We start from the raw sequence: 10,028 nt of genomic DNA on the forward strand, positions 1-10,028 counted from the left end.
GGTTAGGTCATAAAGCCTCCTAAAGTTAAAACGATTGAAATCATACAAAGTCTGTACAATGGAATGAGATGAGAAGTCAATAAAGGAAGGAAATTTGGGGAATTTAAAATACGAGATTTAAATAGACAATCATAAATAATGACTAGGCAAAGAAAAATCACCAGAGAAACTAGGAAATATGTAGAGATAAAAGAAAATGAAGCCAATATACCAGAACTCAAGGAAAGCAGCAAATGCCATGCATAGAACAAAATTTATATTAGAAAGAAGATCTCAAATCAATGAACAAAACTTCTACTCTAAGAGAAAAAAAAAAAAAGGGGGTACCTGGGTGGCTCAGTGGGTTAAGGCCTCTGACTTTGGCTCAGGTTGTGATCCCAGGGTTCTGGGATCGAACCCCACATCGGGCTCTCTGCTCAGCAGGGAGCCTGCTTCCCTTCCTGTCTCCATGCCTGCCTCTCTGCCTACCTGTCATATCTGTCAAATAAATAAAATTAAAAAAAAAAAAAAAAAAAAACCCCAAAATCAATTTTTTGAAAAGATAAAATTAGCAAAATTTTAGCTACACTGACCAAGAAGAGAGAATACTCAAACTATTAAATCAGAAATGAAAGAGGAGACGTTACAACAGACTTCAAGCAATAAAAAGGACTCTAAACAATATGGATAATTGTATGCTAAGAAGTTGTATGACCTGGATGAAACGGACAAATGTTTAGGTATGTAAATGTAATTCTTCTATCTTGTTGCTTTAAACCTTTTATTAATATATAATGACCTTCATTGTCTTTTGTATCCTCTTTTGATTTAAAGTTTATTTTCTCTGATAGTAATAGAGCCACCCCTGCTTTCTTCTGGTTACATTTGTGTGGAGTATCTTTTCGCATCCTCTCGTTTTCAGTCTATTTGTGTATTTGGATCTAAAGTCTATCTTGTAGACAGTGTATAGTTGGATCATGCACTTTTATTCGTTGTGCCAATCTCAGTCTTCTGATTGGAGTGTTTATCTCATTTACAGTTAATTACTGAGAAGAAGGACTTTGGTCATTTTGGTCATTTTGCTTTTTTTTTTTTTTTTTTTTTTTTTTTTGTTTTTGTTTTTTTTTTGCAGTGAAATGTTTAAATTCCTTTCTCATTTCCTTTTGGTTATATTCTGGGCTATTTTCTTTGTGGTAACTATGGAGATTACATTTCACATCCTAAAGTTATAACACTCTAATTTGAATTTATACCAGCTTAACTTAAATAACATACAAGAGCTCTGCTTCTTTTTTTTCTCTCAAGATTTTTTTATTTATTTGAGAGAGAGTGAGTGAGAGAGCAAAAGAATGTGACCAAGAGAGTGAAGCAGGAACAGCAGAGGGAGAGGGACAAGCAGACTCCTGGTGAGCAGGGAGCCTGATGAGGGGTTCAGTCACAGGGCCCTAGGATCATGACCCAAGCCGAAGCAGCCACTTAGCCAGCTGAGTCACCCAGGTGTCCCACAAGCTCTGCTGCTTTACAGCTCTGTCCTCACCCCTTTTAGTTGTTGATGTCCCTCAAATTATATCTTTATGCATTGTATGCCCAAACATAAATTAATAATTCTTGTAAATGCGTTCATCTCTTAAATTATCTAGAGAAAATGTGGAGTTATAAATCAAAGTGACAATAATATTAACTTTTAGGATGATAATTCTTTTAATGTATGTCTCTTAAGTCATGGAGAAGACAACAAGCAAACAAACCCGCATTTATGAACCATTGCTACAATACTAGCTTTTAAACAACTGCCCAGGTATTTACCTTTATTGAGATACTTATTTCTTTGTACAACTTTGTTACTGTCTGGTGTTCTATTACGTCACCCCTCAGGACTCTTCTGAGCATTTCTTGCAGGGCAGGTTTAGTGGTATGAACTCCATCAAGTTTTATTTATCTGGGGATTATTTTCTCCCTCACTTTTGAAAGATATAGGATTCTTGGTTGACAGGGTTTTCCTTTTCTTTTTTTTTTTTTTTTTAAAGATTTTATTTATTTATTTGACAGAAATCACAAGTAGGCAGAGAGGCAGGCAGAGAGAGAGGATGAAGCAGGCTCCCCGCTGAGCAGAAAGCCTGATGTAGGGCCTGAACCCAGGACCCGGGATCATGACCCGAGCCGAAGGCAGCGGCTTAACCTACTGAGCCACCCAGGCGCCCCGGGTTTTCCTTTTCTTTTAGCATTTTGAAAGTATTGGCCCCCTGTCTTGTGGCCTTCAAAATTTCTGATAAGAAATCTGTTGATAGTCTTATTGAGGGTCACTTGTACTTGATGATTTGCTTCTCTCTTACGACTTTAAAGATTTCCTCTTTGTCTTTCACAAGTTTAATTATATTGTGTTGGTGTGGGTGTCTTTGGATTCATCTTGCTTGGACTTTATTGATCTTCTTGAATGTCTATATTTGTGTCTTTCATCAGGTTTAGGAAGTTTTCAGCCATTATTTCTTCAAATATTCTCTCTGCCCTTTTCTCCTATTGTGGGACTCCCACAATATGTATGTTGGGCTCCTTGATGGTGTCCTACAGTTCCATTAGGCTCTGCTAATTTTCTTTTCCAATCTTTTTTTCTTTCTGTTCCTGAGATTTGATCATATCCACTGTCCTAGCTTCAAGGTCAGGAATGCTTTCTTCTGCTTGTTCAGATCTGTCATTGAATCTTTGTAGTGAATTTTCCATTTCATAGATTTTTTTTAAGATTTTATTTTTAAGTGATCTCTACACTGAACATGAGGCTCAAACTCAGCACTCCAAGATCAAGAGTTGAATGCTCCACTGACTGAGGCAGCCAGGTGCCCCATGAATTTTCCACTTCAGTTATCTTACTTTTCAGTTCCAGAATTTCTTCTTGGTTTCTTTTTAGGGTTACTGTTCTTTTATTCATGTTTCCATTTTGTTCCTACATCATTTTCTTGTCTTTCTTCACATCTTCTTTTAGTTCTTTGAACAGCTTACAGACTGTTGTTTTAAAGTCTTTTTTTTAAAGATTTTATTTATTTATTTGACAGACGGAGATCACAGAGAAGCAGGCAGAGAGAGAGGAGGAAGCAGACTCCCTGCTGAGCAGAGAGCCCGATGTGGGGCTCAATCCCAGGACCCTGGGATCATGACCCGAGCCGAAGGCAGAGGCTTTAACCCACTGAGCCACCCAGGCGCCCCTGTTTTAAAGTCTTTGTCTAGTAGGTCTACCATCAGGTCTTTTTCAGGGACAGTTTCTGTTTTGTTTTTTCCTTTCAAATGGGCCACGCTTTCCTGTTTCTTCTTCTTCTTCTTCTTTTGAGATTTTATTTATTTATTTGATGGAAGACACAGCCAGAGAGGGAACACAAGCAGGGGGAGTGGGAGAGGGAAAAGCAGGTTTCCCTCTGAGCAGGGAGCCCAATGCGGGGCTCAATCCCAGGACGCTGGGATCATGACCTGAGCCTAAGGCAGATGCTTAATGACTGCGCTACCATGCCTTATGATTTTTGTTACTGTTGAAAACTGGACATTTGAATCTAATAATGTGGTAATGCTGGAAATCAAATTCTCCCTCTTTCCTGGTGTTTGGTGTTTTTTGTTATTATTATTTTTTAATTGCAGGCTGGCTCTGTGCTGGAGGTAAACCTGAGGTGTAAACTTAACATCTTCTCAGGTCTTTTCCAAGACTTTCCTTAGGCATGCATGACTCATTTCTAATTTTTCCCATATGTGCAAGTATTTTTGAATGTCTTAACCTTTAATGTCTGGCTCCCAAGAGGGGAAAAAAGAGCATAATGAAGGTGGGGGAGGGGAAAGGGACACTGGTCCTTTAGATCCCACAAGTCACTTGAGCCTTGGGGGGGACTTCCAACTATGTAGGGGGTGCAGCAGAAATGGCTGCTCCCTTCTATCTGAACCTCCAGTCAGAAGCCACAGTTAGTGACCAGAGCTGAGACCACCAGTTTTCAGATGGATTTGGAAAACAGGGTCCTGTTCGCCCTCCCTAGCTCTAACAAGCTGTGTGCAAGCCGCTGCAGGAACCAACTATGTCAAGCCTCATTTATTAAATCTTTTTCATTTTGTAATACCAGCTCGCTGTGTATTGTGTTTCATATATGCCCAAGTCTATTTTGGCTGTCTGTTATTTTGATTCACAGTATGTTATTTCATACCAGTAACTTAATTATAATGACTTCATGGTAAGTCTTGATAACCAAGAAAGTCAGTCTTCCTGCATTATTCAAAGCATTCTTGGTTACAGTTGGCCTTTTGCACTTACACATACATTTTGGAATCAGTCTACAAGTTCTTCAGAAAGCCCTGTTGAGATTTTTGTGTAAAATTGCATTTAATATTAACATTTAATATTAGTTTGAGGAGCGTTCCCATCTCTAAAATATCAAGTTTCCTCATCTGTTTCTTGCTCATAAACTTTTACAATTTTACACATCTTTAAAAAAAAAAAAAGATTTTACTTACCCATTTGACAGAGAGAGATCACAAGTAGGCAGAGAGGCAGGCAGAGAGAGAGAAGAGGAAGCAGCCTCCCCGCCAAGCAGAGAGCCCAATGCAGGGCTCGATCCCAGGACCCTGAGATCATGACCCGAGCCGAAGGCAGAGGCTTTAACCCACTGAGCCACCCAGGTGCCCCTACATATCTTTTGTTTGATTTGCTCCTAGATACCTAAATACTTATAACTATTGTAAAACTGATTTAAAAGTTAGTTTCTAGATATTCATTGTGGGCATATAGACAAATCATTAACTTTTGGGTATTCATCTTATATCCTGCAATCTTACTGAACTGTCTCCTAGCAATGGCTTGTGCTTGATCCTCTTTGATTTTCAATGCTAGAGCCTCTGCAGACAACGGCTGTTTGGTTTCTTCATTTCCAACACTGTGTGTGTGTGTGTGTGTGTGTGTGTGTGTGTGTGTGTGTGTGTGTGTGTTGTCTTTGACAGCATTGGTCAAGATGGGGTGGAAGGGAACACTGGAGGGTAAGTGTAAAAATATTATTACTCAGCCCTAAATTATACTTGCTGAGTTCTTCTTTGACTCATGAATTATTTTGAAATTTATTTTCAAAAATTGTAACTTATAGACATTTTTTGCTTATTTTTGTCACTGATTTCTATGATAGTATGTTCAGGAATTGGTCTTTATTATATTGGTTTTTTGTATTTGTTGAGTCTCGCATTATAGCTTAGTACATGATCAATATTCATGAATGTTCAATATGCCCTTGGAAAGATGGTGTATTCTCCCACTTTGATTGTGGATTTGTTAATCTCTCCTTATAATTCTGTCGATTTGGGGTTTATATGTTTTGAGATTGTGTTGTTAGGTTCAATAGAGGTTCAGAAATTTTGTACCTTTGTGAGAAAAATGTTCCTTTTATCATAGCCTCTTAACTCTAATGATACTTTCTTTTTTTTTTTTCTGATACTGAAATAACTGCACCAGCTTTCTTTTGGGTAATATTTGCCTGGTAAACCATTCCTCTCCCTCTGGTCTCAATCTTTCAGGTGCTTCAGCTATGGTATGTTTCTTATAAATAAATAAATAAACAAAGGTGCACTTTCCTTACTAATGCCTTGTCTGTGAGTTTGTCTTCCAATGCTAACTTTACTCTGTGCAGGTATGGTGACTGTAGATGCGTGTGCATTCATTTCTGCCACCTACTTTTGTACATCGTACTTTTTATGTCTTTTTATTTGTTTGACTTTAAAAATCTCCTTTTTAAAAAAATATTTATTCATTTGAGAGAGAACACAAGTGGTGAGGAGGGGCAGAGAGAGGGAGAAGCAGACTCCCCTCCAAGCAGAGAGCCCATCTGGAGGCTCGATCCCAAGACGCTGGGATCATGACCTGAGCTGAAGGCAAGCGCTTAACCGACTGAACCACCAGGTGCCCCCAAAAACTCTTATCTTTGGCTGGATGGATTGAGTTTTCATTGTATCCCTTCCTCCATTTCCACCCCACCTTAAGGGTTTGAGGTTTTGTTCTCTTTCTATACTTAACATTTATTTTGACTTAATCTGAAATTAATTACTACCTCTCCTTTAGTTTTGAATAGTTCTCAAACCTTAAAATGCTTTAATCCAAACACCCCTCCTATCTTTATTCCATTGTTGTTCCTTACTTCACTTCCATCTCATTTTTGTAGTCTTCAGATCCCTTCCTAGTGCTATTGTTTTGTCTTGTTTTGGGGGGAGGGGCAGAAGGAGAAGGAGAGCATCTTAAGCAGGCTCCTCGCTCGGCACAGAGCCCGACATGGGGCTCAACCTCATGACCCCGAGACCATGACCTGAGCCGAAATCAAGAGCCCAATGCCCAAGCAACTGAGCCACTGCAGGCCCCTGCGTGCTACAGTTTTTAAATAGTGCTGGTTTAGATTTGCCACATGGTTGCCAATTACTTTATCCAACACTTTTTCTTAGATTTCTGTCTTCCAAGAGTTTTCTTTTGGAAATAAATCCTGTAGTATTTCTTTCAGTGATAATTTCTATAATGGTATTCTCTTAGTCACTTAAGGAAAAAAAAACACACAAAACACTCTTTTCTCCCTCATCGTTGTATTGGTATTTAGCTGGAAAGGGAATTCTAGATGGACCTGAATTTTCCTTCTGCAGGAAAATCATTCTGTGCCACAGCCAGTCAGTTGGTGAAGGACCTGAGCTTGAATTTCAGTCCACGTGGCACTAGAGCCTAGTTCTTAGCCAAGTCCTTTGTATCTGAAGTCACCAAATGATATATCATTTGAAAAATAACAAACTGTATCTGTATCATGATAACACATAGGCATATTTTAAAATAAAATATCCGGGGGCACCTGGGTGGCTCAGTGGGTTAAGCTGCTGCCTTCGGCTCAGGTCATGATCCCAGGGTCCTGGGATCGAGCCCCGCATCGGGCTCTCTGCTCAGTGGGGAGTCTGCTTCCCTCTCTCTGTCTGCCTCTCTGCCTACTTGTGATCTCTGTATGTCAAATAAATAAATAAAATCTTAAATAAAATAAAATAAAATATCCGATCCAGTCAGCTTTTTTAGGAACTTCCCATCTGCTAAGCGATGTGGGGGTGCAAAAGGCTATGGCTCTTTGGTGGAGAGAAGTGCGGTCCTGCTGGGGAGGCAGGTTTGCAGCAGCGTTTATTCCGCTGTGTTCTAGCATCCTGGCCAGTGTTCTGGGCCTCCCAATACTTGGAAACAGAAAACACATAAGACTCTCTTTCACTTCCCCGCTGGAAAACATTGAGTGTGAGTGAAGTAAAGATGTCAGTACTCACGGTAGAGAAGAGGTTGCATAAGCCGAGACTGCCTTCGCGTCGTTCAAACAAATGCCTTGTTCCACTTGTAATCATAGTCTACTCGAGTAGAAGAGGTGCGCTTCCCTCTCCTTCTGGTCTCCCCACTTGCATGATCAGCCTCAGTTAAACTGAAGTGACTCCTTAGACAGTCAAGGAGAAAAGAGAGAAAGGAGCCAACACACCACAGCCTAGACAGCTCTATCTAGTACCGCTGGGCCGAGATCGAGGTGTCCCCCCCCGCACCAGCCACTCATCCCGACCCCCAGCTTTGCTGGAGTGAGGATTCACCCCCCCAATCATGGACTCGGTAAGAAGAGAAGGTTGACTAGGAAGTTAAAAAGGTAGAGAGGGCTGCCTCTCCCTTCCTGTCGTCACGCACAGGGTTGACGAACACTGCAGTGTGTCCTTGCTGGCCGATAACTGATGTGGGGCTCGGCTTTTCAAACTACAACTCATCAAACCGGGATACGCCGCTGCTGGATCTGCTCCCTGGTGCCTCTCTCTTATCATCTTCTCTTTTTACTTTTTAAAATTTTTTTAAAGATTTTATTTATTTGACAGAGAGAGATCACAAGTAGGCAGAGAGGCAGGCAGAGAGAGAGAGAGAGAGAGAGAGAAGCAGGCTCCCCGCTGAGCAGAGAGCCCGATGCGGGGCTTGATCCCAGGACCCTGAGATCACGACCTGAGCCGAAGGCAGCGGCTTAACCCACTGAGCCACCCAGGCGCCCCTCATCTTCTCTTTAAAGAGGTTCCTTTCTTCCTAGGAAACAAAAATGTTCTGCCTCCAGAATTACCTTCGAGGGGTTTTGCTTGCTCTAGAAGTTGGCGCTCCCTGCTCAGGCATACTCGGTGTGGCCTGACGGACACCGCGCACTTACTGGTTGGCCAGCATAGCCGCCGAGCATCTGCGGGGTGTTCTGGCGGGAACACTGGAGAATCTGGGTCTGCAGATCAGCACAGACAGGATGAAGCGCACATTGGGTCGACGTTGCTTTCCCCTCCCCAGCAGCTTTCCGACACTGTTCAGTGGTGACTTTGTGGAATTCTGAGCTCCTGTCCCTCCGTCCAGCCAGCTGCTCTCTGTAGAATGTGTCCTGCTTCTCTATCGCTCCATCTTTCTCTCCCAGCTGCTTAGCCAGGTGCTTTGCCTTGGCTCATGCCTCTTCCCTTGATACCCTCTCTCTCGAGGAGTAGCTCTGGTTACCTCTGGTTAACTCCTCCCTCCTTTAGTCGTTCTGAATTTCAGAGTCTTTCTTGGCTTGCTCCAATGAGACCCTCAGCTACTTTGGTCTTCACTTCACCAGAAACTGAGGCACCAGGAGGACCAGAATACTGCAGAGACTTCGAACCGAATGGGGAGCATCATGTAATCAATCACATTTTCCAAAAACTGGATGCCCTCACCATGGTGATGTTCTCATTCTCCTTGGCCTCAAAGGTGACCCAGCGCATGCTGGCGGTCCCACCCATGGCTCCTGCTTCTGCCCTCGTGGAGACCTGGCTTGCACCTATGAGCTCTTCAGGCCCCATGGAGCCACCCAGAGTCTTCCCTTGCTCAGTGGGAGCAAGGCCATGACTCCCCATGAACCATCAGTGCCCCTGTATACTGATTGCCATATGCGGACTGGGTGGGGAACACCCAGAAGGCAAGCTAGAGATAAGGGTGTGCACATATCTTCCTGGTTTATTTTGAAAGTGAGGGATTCTACAGACTGGGAGAGTGCAGCGGGAAAGGAGGAGAGCCAATACAAGTGTCATTCTCATGTTGATCACTGTATCTCTGTATTACTCAGTTCTCCAGAGAAGTAAGCAGAGGAGATTGATTTTAAGTAATTGGCTCATGATTATGGAAGCGAGGAAGTCCAAAATCTGCAGTGTGGGCTGGCAGACTCAAGACTTGAGAGTGAAGTCCAAAGACAGTTTGCTGGAGAATTCCTTCTTGCTCCAAGAGGTCAGTCTTTGCTCTATTTGGACCTTCAACTGATTGGATGAGGCCCACCCATGTTATGGATGGGATTCTTTACTTAAAGTTCACTGTTTTAAAGTTAGTCTCATCCAAAACACCCTCTACATTGACATGTAAAACTAACCATCACAGGTTTGGCCCCCTGGTACCTCCCAGCAGCATGTAGAGTGGACTTCAGACGGTACAAGTCTGGACAGAGAGCAAGCACCTGTGTGCTGGCACTCCATGTCCCATGGCCAAGACTTGTCCTATGGGATGTGAACTCTCGTTTCCTGGTTGTGGATGCATGAATGTTGGCTAGGTTCTCAGGTTCTCCACTTTCCGCTAGAGACTTCTAGACTTCTAGCATTTATCTTTTCATCACACCCCCCCAACCCGAGGAATCGTCACTGTCTTCTCTGTGTCTTAAGGCCCCTTCTCTGTCCATTGCTGTCACTGTGCCCTGCAGGCCTTATAACCACACTGTCCTGCAATCCCTGTTGAACTCCCCGACTGCCGCAAAGCCTCTGTGGTCAAGGACCTGCTCTGTTGTTCCCGTTTCCTCCGTTCCTTCGTTCTTATTAATTGCTTTAATAAGTGTGGCTGGAGCAGATGGAACAGGTTTTTTTTCTTTTTGACTCTACCAGTGTTTTATCACCACTGGGGTGGTTCTCGCCCTGCATTTAATACTCCGTGGTTGGGCCCTGGCCCAGCCCCTTCACCCCTGTGGCCGCATTTTCTCACACATGACACGAGAGAAATGTTATTACTCAAAGGCTTGTCGCTGGGTGGAATGAAG

Source organism: Enhydra lutris, unplaced genomic scaffold (assembly GCF_002288905.1).
Source record: "Enhydra lutris kenyoni isolate GAN:26980312 unplaced genomic scaffold, ASM228890v2 scaffoldscaffold55, whole genome shotgun sequence".
NCBI classification, from domain to species: domain Eukaryota; kingdom Metazoa; phylum Chordata; class Mammalia; order Carnivora; family Mustelidae; genus Enhydra; species Enhydra lutris.